Source organism: Mastigoproctus giganteus, chromosome 9 (genome assembly GCF_048544385.1).
Source record: "Mastigoproctus giganteus isolate SK-2022 chromosome 9, ASM4854438v1, whole genome shotgun sequence".
NCBI lineage: Eukaryota > Metazoa > Arthropoda > Arachnida > Uropygi > Thelyphonidae > Mastigoproctus > Mastigoproctus giganteus.
In genome coordinates, this window is record NC_143583.1 from 13,337,287 (window position 1) to 13,356,601 (window position 19,315).

Below are 19,315 nucleotides of genomic sequence, written 5' to 3' on the forward strand. Positions count from 1 at the left end.
GCATTAGTAGAGGCATTTGATGCAAGAAAGCAAGCTTATGAGCATAAGCCAAAAAAATAATAATAAATAACTAAATAAATAAAAAATACCCACTTCCACTTCACCCCTCTGTTCATTCGGAATACCTGTCCAGCTGAGCCTAAAACTTATTTAAGATATCAACTTCCACGATAAGGGATGGAAGTCTATTCCACTAACCAACCACCCGCTGGCTAAAGGCAAATTTCCGCACGTCTATCCTACATCTGTCTTTCCTCAATTCGAATTTATGCCCTCTCAGGTGATTATTCTGAGAAAAGACGAAGAATTCCATCAGCATTGAGCATGCTGAAACCATTCAAGGCTTTGCACACCTCTATCAGATCACCTCGCTGGTGCCTAGTCTCCAGACACTGTAATTTGCAAAACTTCAGCCTTCCTTCGTAAGAGCACCCCTTTGTCCCATTCACTAATCTTGTTGCCCTTCTCTGTACTCGTTCAGCAGATCAACATCCTTCTTGAAATGAGGCCTCCAGACCTGTATACAGTACTCTAGGTGTGGCCTGACCATTGCCTTATACAAGGGAATAATCACCTCCTTATCCCTGCTAGAAAAATTCCTATATATCATTGAAAATGCACCATGAGCTACTCTTGCAGCCCGTCTGCACTGCTCAGAGAACTTCATATCTGCCTGCACAACCACCCCCAGGTCCCTTTCATTCTCTACCACTGTCAGTGTAGTAATACAGAGTTGATACGTTGCTCTGGGGTTGCTGTTTCCCATATGTAGTACTTTACATTTGTCAATGTTAAACTTCATTTGCCACCGCTCAGTCCATCTGCTCAACCTTTTCAGATCTTGTTGCAGCAGCAGCATAGTGTCAGTAGTGTCCTTGACAACCCTGCCAACCTTCGTATCGTCTGCAAACTTGGACATTAAGCTTGATATATACCATCATCAATATCATTTATAAATACAGAAAACAATGATGGACCGAACACTGAACCCTGAGGGACTCCACTAATAACATTAATCCACGATGAGCAGTGTCCATTGATTACCACTCTCTGTCTTCTCCCCCTCAGCCACCCCTTTATCCACAGCAGCAATTTGCCTCCAATGCCACACTGCTCCAATTTGTTCAGCAGTCTTCCATGTGCAACAGTATCAAAAGCCTTTCTAAGATCCAAGTATATAATATAAAAGTTATTACCTGCATCCAGTTCTTTTGTGACTGCATATAGTATCCAATCAAATTGGTCAAGCAAGACTTCCCCTTAACAAAACCATGCTGTGTCCGAGCTATAACTGAAGTCCTGTCTAGATGATCCCGAAGTGCTTCTTTAACCAGTGCCTCCATTAATTTTCCGGGAACAGAAGTTAAACTCACACGTTATAATTACTTGTGTCAGCCCTTCATCCTCCTTTGTGAATTGGGGTCACATTTGAACATCTCCAGTCCATGGGTACCTCCCCTGAGTCCAAGGAAGCTCTCATAATTATGGCTAAGGGTTTGCTTACTTCTTTTGCTGCCTCCGTTAATATAACTGGATAGATGCCATCCACCCCTGGTGCCTTTCTTGTGTTTATCTTCAACAATTTCTCCTCCACTTTACTCTCAGTTATTACAAGATTCTCTAGCTTACTGCCAGAGTTGAAGACACCTCTGGCATTCCCCTCGCTGAATAACTCCTCATGTGGGTTTGTCGATGCAAAATATTCATTTAGTTTGTTAGCTACCTGAGCAAGATCATCAACAGTTGACCCATCAATATCAAGTGGAATAAACTGATTCAGCCCCTCCCTTCTAGAGGTTACGTAAATAAACTCCCTGCTGTTTTTCTTTGCATCCCTTGCCAAAGACTTCTCGTAATCTGCCTTCGCCTGCCTAACCTCCTTTGTAACTTGGTTACAGATCAACTTGTATCTATCATAGGCTTCTGTGTCACGTGTTAATTTGTATGTATTCCATGCATTTTTCTTCTCTGCCATATGTCTCATTAGTTCATCTGACATCCACTTAGGCCTAAACCTTGAACAATATTTCTTAGTTGGTATGTAAAGCCTAGTAGCTTCCAAGATAAGTTCTTTGAATGCTCCCCATTTTGAATTTGCTGTTGATAACATCATCAGTTGGTCCAACTGTATAGAATTTAAATACTGTCTCACTCCATCGTAGTCGCCTTTACGAAAGCAATAACCTTTCCCTTTATCCCTGATGGTAGTTACTTCTTTGAGTGAATCCCACTTCAGCACAGTGTGATCACTGCCACCTAGTTGTTCCTCTATCTGCAGATTCTTAATGCATGAAGAATCACTACTGATAATCAAATCAAGTATTACTCCCTCTAGTTGCCTACCGAACATGCTGATGTAGAACACAATCATCCAATAAATCCACAAAAGCCTTGCTAGTGTGTGAGTGAACAGCCCCCAAATTCCAGTCAATATCTGGGAAATTAAAATCTCCCATTATAAGACTCTCTGATTTACTGGCCCACTCTATTTCCCTGTACAGTTCCTTATTATACTCATCAGAGTCATTAGGCCTATAGCACACTCCTACCCTCAATTTTTATATCCCAATGCTTATGTCACACCAAACGGACTCGTCACTGCACTGTCCAGCGATGTCGACTGGCTTCACTTCCTTGGATTTTATGTATTTCTTAACTAATAGCATAACCCCTCCTCCCTTCCTATCCCGTCTATCCTTTCTGTAGACATAACTGCCCTCCCCACACCGGGTGGAAAAGGCCCGGGTTCGAATCCTGTCGATGACGCGAGGAACTTTAGTGGGCTTTTTTCACACCTTGGCTGAGTTAGTCGGTCTCAGGCGGAGATAGCAATGTTTTTTCCCTCAGAAACTGAGGTTTTTTCGTCCAGCAAAACAGGCAAATCGACCAGAGAACAAACGCAATTTACAGACACGAATACGTTTTAATGTAATCATTTACGGGTAAACCTAATATAGTCATTTTTTTCTGTAGACATTGTACTCCCCAAATTCCAGTTGTGCATTCCTTATATCTGTGTGACACCAAGTCTCTGAAATCCCAATAATATCTGCCTTTGATGTTTTGAGCAATACCTCAAATTCATCAAATTTATTTACTAAACACCTAGCATTGGTTTACACTCAAGTATACATGCACCTGTTCTTTTTCTTAGCTACCCTAACACAACCAATGTGTTTACTTGTGCCTAATGATTCCCAGCAGTCTCTGAAATATCCTGCATCTTATTTTCCAGGCTGCTGCTCATTCCAATAGAAGCAGTGCAAGAATCACTTTCACCTCTGCCAGTGGCTACTGTTAATCTTTTAATCCTTGTATCCCCACAATCTAGCGGTTTTCCGACCCACCTAACACTGCCTCGATAGCTTCAGCAAACATTCTTGCACCCTTTCTATTTAAGTGTATCCCATCCCTGTAGAAGCAGTCTCTCCTGTTAACAAGTACAGACCAGGCTGAAAAAAATTCTACCCCTTGAGCCTTGCACAATCTTTCCAGGGCCGAATTGATCGACAGGGCTCTCATCATATACTCCCTCCTACCGTGTCTGGGCAGAATTGCAGACACTTTCAAATGCAACCCTAATTCACGGCTTTTTTTCAACAGTGACCTGTACTTGTTAAGTAATTCCGTCGGTCTCCTACTCTTAATATCATTAGTGCCAGCGTGTACAACTATATCACCTTTTGTGCTCTTAAAAGATGATATCCGCTCTACATCGTCATCAACCATTGCCCCTTGCAGACATACCCTGGTCCTGGTCCTGGTCCTGTTCCACCTATCCTTTTTACAAAGCATGTTTCCCGTTTCCCTGACAATAGAGGCACCAACAAGTACTAGTTCCTTTAGGACCAGCACATTCTGCCTTGGGGGCTGCCGCTGTGTTGCGTGATGACCAAGTGCAAGCTCTGGCATTGGTGTGGGCAGCTGAGAGCTTGATGGGCCCTCACTTTTAATCCTTCGAGGGCATCCACCCTGTCCTTCATGCTCTCATAGAGGCCTATAACAACGCTGAGTTGTCACCTGATTTCCGTACACTCCTTGCATCGCGTACACACAAAGTCTCCCCCCCCCGGCAGTATCATGTCCCATACCCGACTGATCCACAAACATCAAGCAAGTAGTGCATTTTAAAAGGCTGTGATTCAGAGGGCAACTGCCCCCCCCCCCCGTTCTATCCTGAGCCACAGCACTCCCATTAGCTTGAGCTCTTTTTTTGGTGATTCTCTCTCTCTCTCTCTCTCTCTCTCTCTCTCTTTCTCAGGGTACGCGAATTTTTTTTTTTTTTTTTGGCTGGTGCAGCATAAGCCTCGCTACTTCCTTGCACCATATGGCTAGTAATAATAATATTATTAATAATAATGTGCGGTGGCGTTTTCGTCCATTAAAAGAAAAGCTGGGCCAGCTGCACCTCTAAAAATCTCACATAAGGTTCGAGGAACTTTTCTCGGTACCTTTGTTCAGTTACGCTAAAGCTATCATAAACTTGAAGAAGGGGGGTGCAACCGTTGATCATTATTCTTCCCAACACGAGAACACCGTCTCTACCGTCTGTCCCTTTCTCTGAGAATGTAGGAATGGTATGGCATTCTTCATTATATCCAGATGAAATAACATCTAGAATCTATTTGTGGACTAAAGCGGAACTCATGAGAGAAAAGAACTGTAGCGAACTTTGTCTCGTTTCATCGCAAGATACGAGTTACACCACATTTTTTTCTGTGTTAATAAATTTAAGGCTCGGCTGGATAGGTATTTCGAATCAACGGAGGGGTGAAGTGGAAGTTTTTTTTTTTTTTTTGACTGATGCTGTATAAGCTTGCTTTCTTGCATCATATGCCTCTACTAATGCTAATGCTAATTTTGAGGGAGCAGTGTATCATAAAGGGATATCCCCAGGGATCTATATTTGGACCATTAATATGGAACATCATTAATGTTAGTATTAGTATTAGTAGTCTTCCATCACTTGTTGTTGAAGTTGATAGCCTAAACAAATTTAAAGCTCAACTGGACAGGTATTTCGAACGAACGGAGGGGTGAAATGGGAGTGGTGTGTGTGTGTTTTTTTTTTTTTTTTGGCTGATGCTGAATAAGCTTGCTTTCTTGCATCATATGCCTCTACTAATGCTAATGCTAATGCTAGTATTAGTATTAGTACATTAGCATTAGTAGTAGTGGCATATGGATAAAGGATAAAGGGGTGCTATGGATAAAGGATAAAGGGGTGCTATGGATAAAGGATAAAGGGGTGCTATGGATAAAGGATAAAGGGGTGGTTGAGGGGGAGAAGACAGAGAGTGGTAATCAATGGACTCTGCTCATCGAGGACTAATGTTATTAGTGGAGTCCCTCAGGGCTCAGTGTTGGGTCCATTATTGTTTTCAGCCGACCAGGCTAGCCGAGTGGGTAAAGTACCTGCCCGGCAACCCAAAGGTCGCGGGTTCGATTCCCGCCTCGGGCTTGGATCAAAGTACTGCAAAAACCTTGGGAGGTGCAATATGGCCACAGAAGCCGATGCGCCAACAACTACCAAATCAAAAAAAAAAAAAAAAAAAAAAAATTATTGTTTTCTGTATTTATAAATGATATTGATGATGGTATATCAAGCTTAATGTCCAAGTTTGCAGATGATACAAAGGTTGGCAGGGTTGTCAAGGACACTACTGACACTATGCTGCTGCAATAGGATCTGGAAAGGTTGAGCAGATGGGCTGAGAGGTGGCAAATGAAGTTTAACATTGACAAATGTAAAGTACTACACATGGGAAACAGCAGCCCCAGAGCAACGTATCAACTCTGTGGTACTACACTGACAGTGGTAGAGAATGAAAGGGACTTGGGGGTGGTTGTGCAGGCAGATATGAAGTTCTCTGAGCAGTGCAGACGGGCTGCAAGAGTAGCTCATGGAGTATTGTCAATGATATACAGGAATTTTTCCAGCAGGGATAAGGAGGTGATTATTCCATTGTATAAGGCAATGGTCAGGCCACACCTAGAGTACTGTATAAGAAATGAGTACTGTATAAGAAATGAGGCCTCCAGACCTGTATACAGGTCTGGAGGCCTCATTTCAAGAAGGATGTAGAGCTGCTGGAACGAGTACAGAGAAGGGCAACAAGATTAGTGAATGGAACAAAGGGGTGGTCTTACGAAGAAAGGCTTAAGTTTTGCAAATTACAGTGTCTGGAGACTAGGCACCAGCGAGGTGATCTGATAGAGGTGTATAAAGCCTTGAATGGTTTAAGCATGCTCAATGCTGATGGAATTCTTCGTCTTGCTCAGATAAATCACCTGAGAGGGCATAAATTCAAATTGAGGAAAGACAGATGTAGGATAGACGTGCGGAAATTTGCCTTTAGCCAGCTGGCGGTTGGTTGGTGGAACAGACTTCCATCCCTTGTGGTGGAGGTTGATAGCCTAAATAAGTTTAATGCTCAGCTGGACAGGTATTTTGAACAAACAGAGGGGTGAAGTGGAAGTGGGTTTTTTTTTTTTTTTGGCCGATGCTGCATAAGCTTGCTCTCTTGCATCAAATGCTCCTGCTAATGCTAATATGATGCAAGAAAGCAAGCTTATGCAGAATCAGCAAAAAAAAAAAAAAACCGCTCCCATTTCACCCCTCCGTTCGGTCCAAATACCTGTCCATCTCAGCCTTAAATTTATTGGACTATCAACTTCCACAACAAAGAATGGAAGTCTGTTCCACCAACCAACTACCCGCTGGCTAAAGGCAAACTTTCGCACATCTGTTCTACATCTGTCTTCCCTGAATTTCAATTTATGCCCTCTAACCATTTGTGTAGAATTGCAAGGGCAGCCTTTTGCCTCTCCAAATTCTCAATTTCAGTTTTAAAACATTATAGTCTTGCACTCCACATGTCCTTGATTTTTAAGTCTTCTAACTCCATTTCAACTTGTGCTTCATGTGGGCTAAAAGTTAAAGAGCCACAGTTGCATGTTCAAAGAGCCTCAGGTTGCCGACCGCTGCTATAGAGATATGCAGGCCATAAGTCCGCTGTATAAGGCAATTGTAAGACCACATTTGGAATACATGTACTGTCTTCAAGTATTGCGACCTGATCTGAAAAAATACTTTGAATGGCTTAAAATAGTAAAAAGACGGGCAACTTGCATGGTGAGATCGGAAAATGGGCAACCATATGAGGAAAGACTCCGAATTATGTGGGCCGCAGAGCTTGGGAACCAGTCACCTCAGAGGTGACCTAATTGAGGTTTATTGGGGTTAGTAAAATGGACGAAGTCTGAATTTTCATTGTTGTAGAGAATTCTGGAACTCGTGGGCTCAAATTAGAGAGGAGGAGGTTTAGACAAGATTGCAGCAAGTTTTCTTTTAGCCAGAGATTCGTTGATCGCTGCAACAGGTTGCATTCATTTGTCGTTGAAGCTGACAGTTTGAATAAATTGAATAATCAATGGGACAGTCAGCCATGTGAGGAGGGAAGAAAATAATTTATATTTTCTTATCTATTTGTATTTTATTATTTTATTTTTTCGGCTAGTGCAGCTAAAGCCAGTGGCTTCCTTGCACTGAAATGGTATTAATATTACTATTACTGTTTCTTTTATTAAAAAGACTGAACATCACATTGGGATTGTATAATTAATTGCAATTTCTTATTAGATACTTTTCGTGGCAGGGACTTCAAATTCCCATTACATGAAAAGGATGGTTCAATGCCTTATAATGGAGTGGATTCATGAAGAGCAGAACTTGAATGTCTTACAATGGAGCTGGTATATGAAGTGCAGAATTTCAATGTCTTATAATGGAGCGGGTACATGAAGTGCAGAACTGAAATGTCTTATGATGAATAGGTCTTAATTATTAGTGGCTGTAAGTCTGTAATTATATGTGCAATACTGTAAATAGACGGCGGGGATTTCAGGAAAGTTGGCTGGGACTGCTTAGTAATAGAAACAAAAAGGAAACTCCCTCCTGTAGTCTGGACGGAATTGCAGTGTAAAACGTTAGACGAAGAGTTAAAGTCGCTCTCACACCTTAGAGAAGGGGTCTTCTTTTTTTTTTTTTTGGTAGTTGTTGGCGCATCGACTTCTGTGGCCATAATGCACCTCCCAAGGTTTTTGCAGTACTTTGATCCAAGTGCAGAGGCGGGTTTCGAACCCGCGACCTTTGGGTTGCCAGGCAGGCACTCTACCCACCCGGCTAGCCCATGCTGATCCCGTTTGGCTGAGAAGGGGTCAGCATGATTATAAGACTGTGTCTTTCGTTAGTTCTTTATGCCCATTGGTGAAACAGTCGGTCGTGTTTATTGGTAGGGCTTTAATGGTACTTCAGCGGCTGATGTGAGGAGTTACATCTAAGAGTTCCTTTGACAACTAATTGCCCACTGGACTCTTAAATGAGAGTGCTTTGGATAACTGGTTTCCTATTTGAGTGTGGGAATACACTGGCACGCATTGCTCTTCACCTGAATCCGCCAAATCAAGCGAAAATAATAAAATCTGGAAGGGAGAATGGAAGGCGGTGGACTGTCCGACAACATTAACCCCTGAGCATGAATGGGGAGGAACTCAGCTAAGAATTGGTGAACCTAACTTTCAGGCAGCTAGCCAGAAGGAAAAAAAATATCTGCTCGTGTAGCACAGTGGTATCGTCACCGTCTTCCCCACACGGAGTGGAAAATGCTCGGGTTCAAATCCCGTCGATGAAGCGAGGAATTTTAATGGGCTTTTTTCACTCAGTGGCTGAGTTAATCGGTCTCAGGTGTAGATAGCAGGGTTTTTCCTCCAGCAAAACAGAGAAACGACCATAGGACACACGCAATTAACAGACATAAGACACATAGCACGGAAGATGAATATAATTTTTCGGGTGGCCAAAAAATAATAGTAATAGCCAGTAGGAAAATAGATACAAAATCAGCAACAGTTCTTCTGTCTGCAGCAGGGGCGAGAATTGCTGATTTTGTAGCAGTGGTAAACGATGTAAAAAAGCCGGCTTATGTAGCATTAGGAAAAAAAAAATCTACACACTTCACCCATCCATACCCTCCAAGAATTTGTCTAGTCCTTACTTGAATTTATTCAAACCACCCGCTTCCTCAACAACAGATGTAACCCTGTTCCATCAATCAGCCACTCGCTGGCTGAAGGAAAACTTTCACACATCTATCCAGGAACCATCCTTCAACTTGAATTTAATATCCTTCGTGTGTGTAATCTCACCACGAGAAAGAATGCTATTAATATTTAGCTGTTCTTGTTTATACTCCGACTTGACCACCAGGTCAGCGGAGTTTACAATGAATGAATCAATCAATAGAAATGATAATCGCATTTAGCAGTCACAGGCTTGAACCCCGGTCCATTCCAAGAACATGTGCTACTGCACTGGCGCTCCTGACCACTCGGCTACGTCAGGCTCAAACCGTTTAAGGCCTTAACGATCTCAATCAGATCACTTTGCAGGTGTCTAGTCTCGAGACACCACGATTTGCAGAACTGAAACCTTTCTAGGTAAGAGCATCCTTTTGTTCCCTTCACCAATCTGGTTACACTTCTCTGCATCCGTTCCAGCAGATCTACATCCTAAAGCGAGACCTCCAGACTTGTGTTATGTTCCCACCCTCTACTAACTGCAGGTGGGGCAGTTAATAGAGGGTGGAACTGTTCAGGCAGCATAAACAGTATGGTATTTTTATGGCCGTTGGTGGGGCAGCGACCATAGGTATGTAGAGTGGTGGGCTGTAATGGGAGAACTTAGTCTGACATGTGGTGGAGAGGGGAATAATGTGTCAGTAGAACCGTTTATATTATGGGAGATTTTCACATGTGTGGGATAAGCTTATATAGCCAGGTAGTTGGTTGCTGTAAGAAGAGGCAGGGATTGAGTGCCTGGAATGGTAGGGGGGGGGGGGTCCTAAGGGCATGGACATCAACTCTTAAGTTATGTTAGGTGTGTGTGTGTGTGTGTGTGTGTGTGTGTGTGTGTGTGTGTGTGTGTGTGTGTGTGTGTGTGTGTGTGTGTGTGTGTGTGTGTGTGTGTGTTAGGGGTATGTGTGTGTGGTGTGAGGTGTGGTATGTGTGTCATCATAGCAATTCTACAAGGGAAAATATTTAGTTTATACAGTAACTAGGTGGGGAAGTGATATTTGGAACTCAGTAGATTTTAGTCTTTTGGGACAGTGTAGCTGTGATCAAGCCTGTCCAGATTTGGGGGGAAGGTACAGAGAGGAGAGAGTGGCAGGGGAATATCTGTCTCATGTAGGAATGACCTGGGCCCTGCCACGAAGCATTGGAGATGTACTCATGTTTAATAATTTGTGCCTTGGTGTTTACTATTTTCTCTTTCAGTAATTATTGATACAGGTGTACTAATTAATGAGCAGAGCTTGTCAGTTAGAATGACTGCGAAGTCCAAATCCACTACAGTTGCATCGTCTTTAGTCCTTAGTGGTGTGTCTCAGTAAATGGAGGTGTGGGGAATGTATCAGTGCAGTACTCATTAGATGGATTATCATCCCTAAGCCTTTTTCTTCGTGCGAGTAAACAAAATATTAAAAATAATAAAATCTTTATTAAAACTGCCATTTGTTACTGTTCTTTCATTCATTAGTAAATTATCATTATTATTATTATTATTATTTATTTATTTTTGTGTAATGTTGAATAAGCATGCTTACTTGCATCATTTGCTAATACTGATACCTCGGTAAGGCATTAACTGCGTTAACACATCAACCACCAATACCAAGAAAGCCATCTTCAATTTGATGAGTATTAAGAACCTTGCTAATGAAAATCGGGCCACTTTCTCGTGAACGGATGGCACTTCATTGGCCAATTCTAAATGATCTCTTCATACTACAGCAGGACTGAAAGTTAGAGGAGATTACAACTAATCACTTGGACAAGAAATACACTGAACAGAAACACAATTTATCAGTTATGTCAGTTCGAATCATGGTCACTCAAATGTGTGTGTTATCGCATTCTTACCTAAACACTCGGTCTAATTTCGATATTCGATATTCAATTACCCAATGGAATTTGCTGGAAATATTAAACAGCCTGGTTATAAAAATATCCATGGCTCTTGCCTTGACATAGTACCAAAAAACAATGAAATATATTGGACCACGTGGATTTTATTTCATCAAGCCTCTCTTCTGGACTGCTGGAAGAAACGGAAAGGAGATAGTGTGCTTTATAGCAGCTGTAACCGAGTGGTCAAGCGAAAGGGTGAATAAGTACACATGCTTTGAGTGACCGGGGTTCAACCCGTGACTGCTAAATACGGTGCTGTGGTGCTGTTTCTCGTATTATCTGTATCTTTTGAACTTCTCTGAACTTTTGGCCGTCCCTAAGTATAATCAGAAAATTTATTTAAATGTTTTCTAAGATATTTAAATAAGAATACTTTTAAATAAGAAGACTACAAATTTAAATAAGAATATTTGTTTTTGCTAGAAGTAAGATTAAATTTGAAGAACGCTAGATTTAGTAATGGATAGTTTTAAGCGTGAGAATTAAGAATAGTAGAAAAGGGGTAAACAAGTAATTAAAATAATACGAGAGCGCGCAAACAGGGACAGCAGGACTAGGTAAAGGGGTGCCATTTGAGAACAGGCGTGAAGGGGTTGCTTAAGGAAGAACAATAGGAAGAACAATGAAACTGGATTATACAAAGCGCCTCCTTTGATCTATGACACCGTTAGAACCAAAACAGGAAATGAGTGGACGTCCAGTGTTCACGTCAAAATAAAACGGCGTCAGGCTGACTGACATTTGGGTGTTGGGATACGTTTAGAGAGAAAGGTATGAAACAAAAATGAGTGATTTTGGAGGTTGCCGGTGGACATGAAAGGGTCATACTGTTTGTGAGAAAAAAATTAGAAAGTTCGAGAAAAGGGTTGGTTTTTGCATGCTAGGGAGACAGTTTGGGGGAATTGTGTTAGCAAATAGGAAGGAACGGAAATTTAAACAGAAAAAGAAGATTGGTTAGAGTCCTTCGGGGAGGCGTGCCAAACTTGAAGGGAAGAGTGAAGTTCGGGGAGAGAAAAATTGAGAGAGAAGAGATTCTGTGTGGTGTGGTCAAAGGGGACAAGGTCGTGAGTGCGGGTTGAAGTGGAGGTAGGTGAGTTTGGTAATGCAGGCCCTTGTAAAGAGAATGAGCCAGGTATGTACACCTATGAATATATCGTCTACACAAGAAGGTGCGTCATGTCGAGTGCCCCATTATTTTTTTTTTTTGCACCACGGGAAATACATTTTGTTTCTGTTTTTAGTTTAATTTTTATTTTATTTATTTTATTTTTTTTTTCCCTCTCTGGAGTGGGCCCCCAGAGAAATCTGGCCCACCTTTTGGCAACATCAGGTGGTTCAGAGTCTCGTATCGAGACAGTACGTGCTCCATTGGGACTGGCCCACCTTCCCGTGGTGTGGACGAGTACCCAGAATCATCTGTCCAGGTGACTGATGCTTCTGGGTAGCCAAGCGGTCAGAACATAACAACAGAACACACACATAATACACACAAACCGACGTCACACACATCTGGCCCATTTGTAGTGATACTGTTCTTCACAGAGATACGAGGCGGAGTTGAACTCACGTTCTAGGAGCCGCCCTTTACAAAAACACATGTCCACATGTCCACATGTCAAGAGTGCCCCAGAAGAGAAAGCATGCTTGTCAGTCTCGAAAGAAAACCGGAATGGCCAAGGATCTGAAGTAAGCCTGTCAGTCTCGAGGGAAAACCGGAGTGCCCAAGGATCTGAAGTAAGCCTGTCTGCCTCGAAGGAAACCTGAACATTGGAAGCAGCGGCGATGTCGGAAAGTAAGTCTGTTCCTTGTTTCTCTATTGAATCCTGAACTCAAGGACTCATAACCTAGCTCTGTAAGCAATTGAGTGATAGTCCTTGTAAAAGAAAGGAACATTCTTGTTGTTAATGATTATGAATAAATGCAAGGGTGGTTCAGGAGTAGTAAAATCAAAGCAATAATATAAAGGAATTAGCAAAGAAGTTATATTTATAAGGGTAGTACTGTAAGGATAGGTTAACCTATGTCATTAAATTAGGCCAAGTGCCAAACACGGTAGCATATCAGTGGAGGTGTAAAGAGAAATAAATTTTATTAATAGAAAAACCTCATGAGTAAAGAGGGATGACTAAGGTGATAACTAGAGTGTCTAAAATATTAATTAAGGCAGAATGGGTGACCTATAAGACATGTTATTGAGATAAGAGGGTACCAGATGTAATACGTTTTATGTGTTAGAGGCTAGAAACAAAGATTCTAAAGGAGTAATAAGAGCTGAAGTAATTAGTATTGATGTAAGAAAAAGACAGAAAAGAAATTGGTAAGGTAAGAGAATGATTGAGTAATCATTGTGGAGTCAGTTTTATGTAAAAATACTACTGATACAAACTGATGTTAATAATTCGCATATTGAGAATAATTGAGGAGAGAGAGAGATAGTGTATTGTAGCATGGTTTACATATGTATATGGGAGTTGCGGTGTAATTATTTGTTTCTTTTATGAAAATGCTGTATTTATGTAAATGTTGTTGTATGCTCATTAAAAGTTTGTTAAATTTTGTAAACAAAATGTGGGGCATTAATGTTCTGCTAACAAGCACTTTACACACCCTAGAAATTGGAATTTTCTGAAATTGGTAGTCAGATTTGCGTATGTGGGGGTGTTAAAGACGTCAGTAGGGAGTTCAGCGAATTGCAAAATTTTAGTTAAGCAAATAAAAAGAATACATAAGATAAAAGAAAATAATATTAAATTTTTATAATAAAACAACCCTCCCCCACAGTTTCATCAACGATAACCCTGGCCGTTCTTTCAATGAACAGATCGGCAGTGAGGAAAGGACACCATAGACCAAAGGACACCTATGCAATAAATGTTGAGGCTGGAGTCAATCAAATAACAGGTCAGAATAAAGAACGCAATTTAAAATCCATTTGCAAGGTTAAGGTCGAATGAATCACGGGCAGACAAGTAGCTCAGTTACCTGAATTTTTTAGGTTTGCACCCGCATTGAATTGAACAAATGAAAGGTAGTAACAATGAACTCTGCGATTATAAAGCAAAATTTCAAAAAGATGGGCTAGTTATTTACTATTATGGTATAGTTAATAGGGTCAGAATTTTTGCCTGACCTTGAAAATTGATGACAGATTAGATATTCAGCATGCCTGTGTGTGTGTGTGTGTGTGTGTGTGTGTGTGTGTGTGTGTGAGAGAGAGAGAGAGAGAGAGAGAGAGAGAGAGATTAACTTCACTTGTAAGAACTGTTGAGTGGTTCTTTATTGAACGTACATTTTTCACTGGGGATCTGGGCTATTTAGCCTTTGATCAGAATGATAACACATGTTTTAGAAGATTATATATATATACAATACAATCATATATATTATATATACAAATATAAATACAAATCTGATTTTATTTATTATTATTATTATTATTATTATTATTATTCATGTATAGTGCAATTTATTATTAGTCAATTTTAAATAAAATAATAGAAAATTATATATTTTCCCATATAAGCAAATATTTACATCAATATGGACTGTTAAATAACTCTCTATTCTCACATCAGAAGGGCAAGAGCACACAAGACATTATTAGAGAACTTAGTAGACTCTCTAAACTTACATTTAAACAACAATAACTTCATATTGATTTTATTTATAGATTTGACCAAAGCATATGACCTAATTGATATCCCAATATTGCAATAGAAATTACTGAAATATGGTATAAGGGGAAGACTCAATCAACTCCCAGCAAATTATTTAACCAAGAGAAAAATATCAGTAGAAGTAGAAAATACAAAGGGAAAATCTTATAATGTAAAGAGAGGAGTACCTCAGGGCAGTCATGCTGGGCCAATCATGTTCAACATCTATATAAATGACATATTCGAAGTAATTAAGAACTCCTTTATAAAAATTTATGCAGATGATATAATCTTATATACAATAGGAAAGAACCTAACAAAAATGGAGAATGATTTACAACAGGATGCAATACATTTACAAACTTGGTTGCACGATAATAAATTAGCACTCAGCTTTTAAAAAACAAAATTTTTGGTAATAAGACCTCATCAAACCTTGGACATTCAACCCTCTATCAAATTGCACAAACATGAATGCCTACATGATCAGAATTTCAAGAATTGCAAATGTCTAACTGTGGAAGAAGTTTCAAATCATTGTTATCTTGGGTTATGGATTGACTACAGTCTAAGTTGGGTAATGCATATAACAAACTTATACAAAAAAAAATGAGATTTTATGTGTACTTTTTCTACTACATTAAGAATAAGTTAAATCTTAGAACAAAAGTTACCTTATTTTATGCATTAGTGGACTCCCAACTCAATTATTTAGTAAATATATGGGCACTGGCAAATAAAACAGAAATAAGGGCAATAAACAACTTAATGAATAGGATTCTGAAACTTTTAATGGGGACAAACTCTTGGAATGACCTGAACAAGAGAAGGCAATTTTTGTTGAAACATAAAATACTGTGTCCAGTTCAAAAACTGAAGTTAAATCTATTCTTAAAAAATCTTAACACTATTTTTGAAGAGTCGAATCTGCAAAGAAATGTCTCACAAAATTTAAGGAACCCAAAAGCAATTACTTTGCCTCACCCTAGGATACTAAATAGATTTGGAGATAGGCACACAATGAATATAATAAACAACTTGTTGGCTAGCATTGATTTCAGGCTCAGGAGAAGTTACTACATCTCCAAATTAAAATTCCTAATAAGAAAATTCTTGATACTCAATGACACAGTAGATTTGAATTGATATGCAGATAAACTACTACCTCTGTTTACAGTGTGGAATATACTATGTGTAGTGACTTCATAGTCTTTTCTGTAAGATAACAAATTTGTACAAAACTGTTGTAAAGGAAGAATTACAACTTGTTGTCAAGAAATTTACTTTTCTTAACAAGTTCATTCATTGTAAACGAATTCTCTTGATAAATAAAATAAAATTGTATTGTATTGTATTGTATTATTATTATTACTATTATATATACATCCCGTCTATGAGGCGAGGAACTTTTATGGGCTTTTTTTTTCACGCCATGGCTGAGTTAGTCGGTCTCAGCCGTAGATAGCAAGGTTTTGCCACCGGAACCTAGAGTTTTACGTCCAGAAAAGCAGGCAAATCGACCGGAGAACGCACGCAATTTACGGTCACAATACATGAGTAGTTAAATTAACATTCCCGCTGACTCTAATAAATAATAAATAAATAAAAATTATTCTTCTGCCTATATTTATGTTTATATATGTATAGATAGAGAAAAGTCTCTTAAAAATGCGATGGTTCCCTTTTGCACCTTTTTTAAACTTTAAAATAAAAAGAAAGAATAGTTTTAAAATTGCCAAATTTCTTTTCATCATCGCACTCTCAATGTTGTTTACTATTTTGTTAAGAAGCATGAGTGACACAGTTATATAAAAAATAAAATTATGGAGAATAAGGTGACCACTGAGAAGAACTGCTTCAATCATATCAGATGAAGACATCAGCGCGTGTAGACTACAAGGCGACAGCTGTAGGCTCTGTGTCACTCTCAGCTTTTCATTTTTGACAGGAGGGTTCTTTTAGGTTCCAAGATAACTCTGTCAGATCGTTTTACTCCGTTTGTTCCGGACTTAATCAATTCAATCTGGTTTTGATGCAGCGTATCGCCAAGTTACCCTCTAAACTATTGACGACTACACCTCTCTTTGTTTGGATTTGTGACGAGTCCTCAATAAGCCTTCAGCAAATATCTCTCTCAGCTTTTGAACAACGTGCTACGTTGTAAGCGATAAAAGCTTGGTGTGTAATGTTCCTTTGGGCCTGAATTTCTTTCTATACACGAAAGAACGTTCATATTTACACTGAACTCGGAACGGACCGGAGTTCAACCGAACGCCGTTTCAGTTCGTGTAACGAACCAGAAATATCATGTCCATGTCCTTATTTTATCAAAAATACGGTATTTTATTAAGGAGCGTTCCGTTTGGTAAAATTTTGAATTTCGAAAGGAAAATTGTATCAAAAGGAAAAAAAAAAAAAATAAAAAATAAAAATAGGAAATAAGAAGGAAACAAAATTTTATTTTTATTGCATTCTTTATTTTAATACGTATTATTAAAATAATATATAATATTAAATTAATTTACATATATGTAATACGTCAATTAATTAAATATATTTAAATTAGTTACAATTTTAATATATTTAAATTAATTATATTTAGTGAACAGTTGACGCTCCACGAACTGTTTCGATCCAATTTGCAGTGATTTGCTAAATTTTTATTAGTGCTTCTACGCGCCAAATATGCTAATTTACAAGTACAGCGATAAAAATTTCTGATCGCTATATAATGTGTGTTACTGATATTCCCTGGAGCACGGTACGTAAAGCCTCAAAAGTAGACCTAATTTCTTTCTCTATAAAATTAACCAAATATCTGCATTGACTGGACCCACAGGAACATCAAACTTTTGTCTGATTTTATCTAATACTAAATACGAGATTGTGCAGCATCCAGAATGATTATTTTATATCCTATGGACGAATGAAGCGCACGTTCTCTTTGATGGATCTAAGATAGGCACAAAACGTCAAATTTGGGCTAGAGATTACAGTATGGTGTAGACTGAAAGCACAAGTTACTAAAATTATCCCACAGATTAATTGAACGCATAATTTTATGAAAGCGTACTTTTTATAACACTCCACATATTGACCATAATGTCAAAAATTTATTATTAAATAATCATGGTGGGCATGTGGAGATTTATAATAGCTTTTTCTTTTATATAAAGAGTCATTTTTCAAATTGTATAATTTCTCAATTTTGTATTATGCAATTGTTAACTTTTACTTTAAGTGAAGAATAATACAGCAGGGCCAGTGGAGGCAGTAACTAAGATAAATTTAATAAGTTAAGATTAATGAAGAAGTTAAGATTAATGAATAACAAGAAGCTTTCAGTGTTACGAACCCCTTCCTCAGCAAGTAAAAGTACATACACACAGAAATGCAAACATAATATAAACGTTAGGAATAGAATAAATACTAAATAGGCTGTGCGTGCTTAGATCACTTGGAGAGTGCGCACATGAACGCGAGATTGTACAGACATTCATTCACTAGATCGGGCGCACATTGTTGGTGCACGGGGCATATATGGGATTGCATCCAGCGTTTGTCGTGCTTCAAAACTATTGACTCTAAAATAGGGTGTAGCCCTGTATCTCTGCTGCAATTGAAGGCTTTTGGACTACTGGATATATTATTATTATTATTATTATTATTATTATTATTATAGCTCTTATATTATTTCTCCCTGATTGGGGGTTACACATCGTGACGGGTATTGCTAAAAGTTAAGAAGCATGAGTGACACAGGGTGGTTGCTGTTATGTCTGGTGTTACTCTTGGTCGAGGAATCTCTGACTATCCTACAAGTGTTGAGGATTGCGACATTCTGGAGTTCTTTGTAGGTGTTCGCTGGGAGACGTATTGCTGCTAGGCTCTTATGTAGGGTCTTTGGCACCATACCTGTGGTTGACACAATGATCGGGATGGTCGTTACTTGTTGCATTGCCACATCTCTTTGATTTCTTGTCTTAGGTCGTGTACTTTCTATTTTTTCTCCATGGGTTTTCTGCAGGTTGCCAGTGTTACCGCTATGTCAAACAGATAGGCAGCGTTTTCCTTCTTGTCCACAAGGGTTATGTCCGACCTGTTGTGCAGGATTGTCCTATCCGTTATTATGGCGCGGTCCCAGTACAGCTTGTGTGTTCGGATCTCAAGTACTCCCTGGGGTTCGCACTTGTAGTACGGTACACTTTCTTCGATCAACTGGTATTTCCTTGTTAGCTTCTGATGTATTATCCTGGCTGCCTGGTCGTGTCTATGAGTGTACTCAGTCTGGGTGACAACCTTGCATCCCGCGGTGATGTGTTGGATCGTTTCTGAGGCATCGTCGGCATGTATCATCGGGCACTTCGGGCTCCTTGGCGATGTATTTTCTGTAGTTCCTGGTGTCTGCGTGGGTAGCATGGTATCGTCATCCTCACCACACCGGGTGGAAAAGGCCCGGATTCGAATCCCGTCGATGACTCGAGGAACTTTAATGGGCTTTTTTCACTCCGTTGCTGAATTAGTCGGTCTCAGGCGTAGATAGCAAGGTTCCCCCCCCCCCAGAAACTGGGGTTTTTCGTCCAGCAAAACAGGCAAATCGACCACCAGAGAACACACTCAATTAACAGACA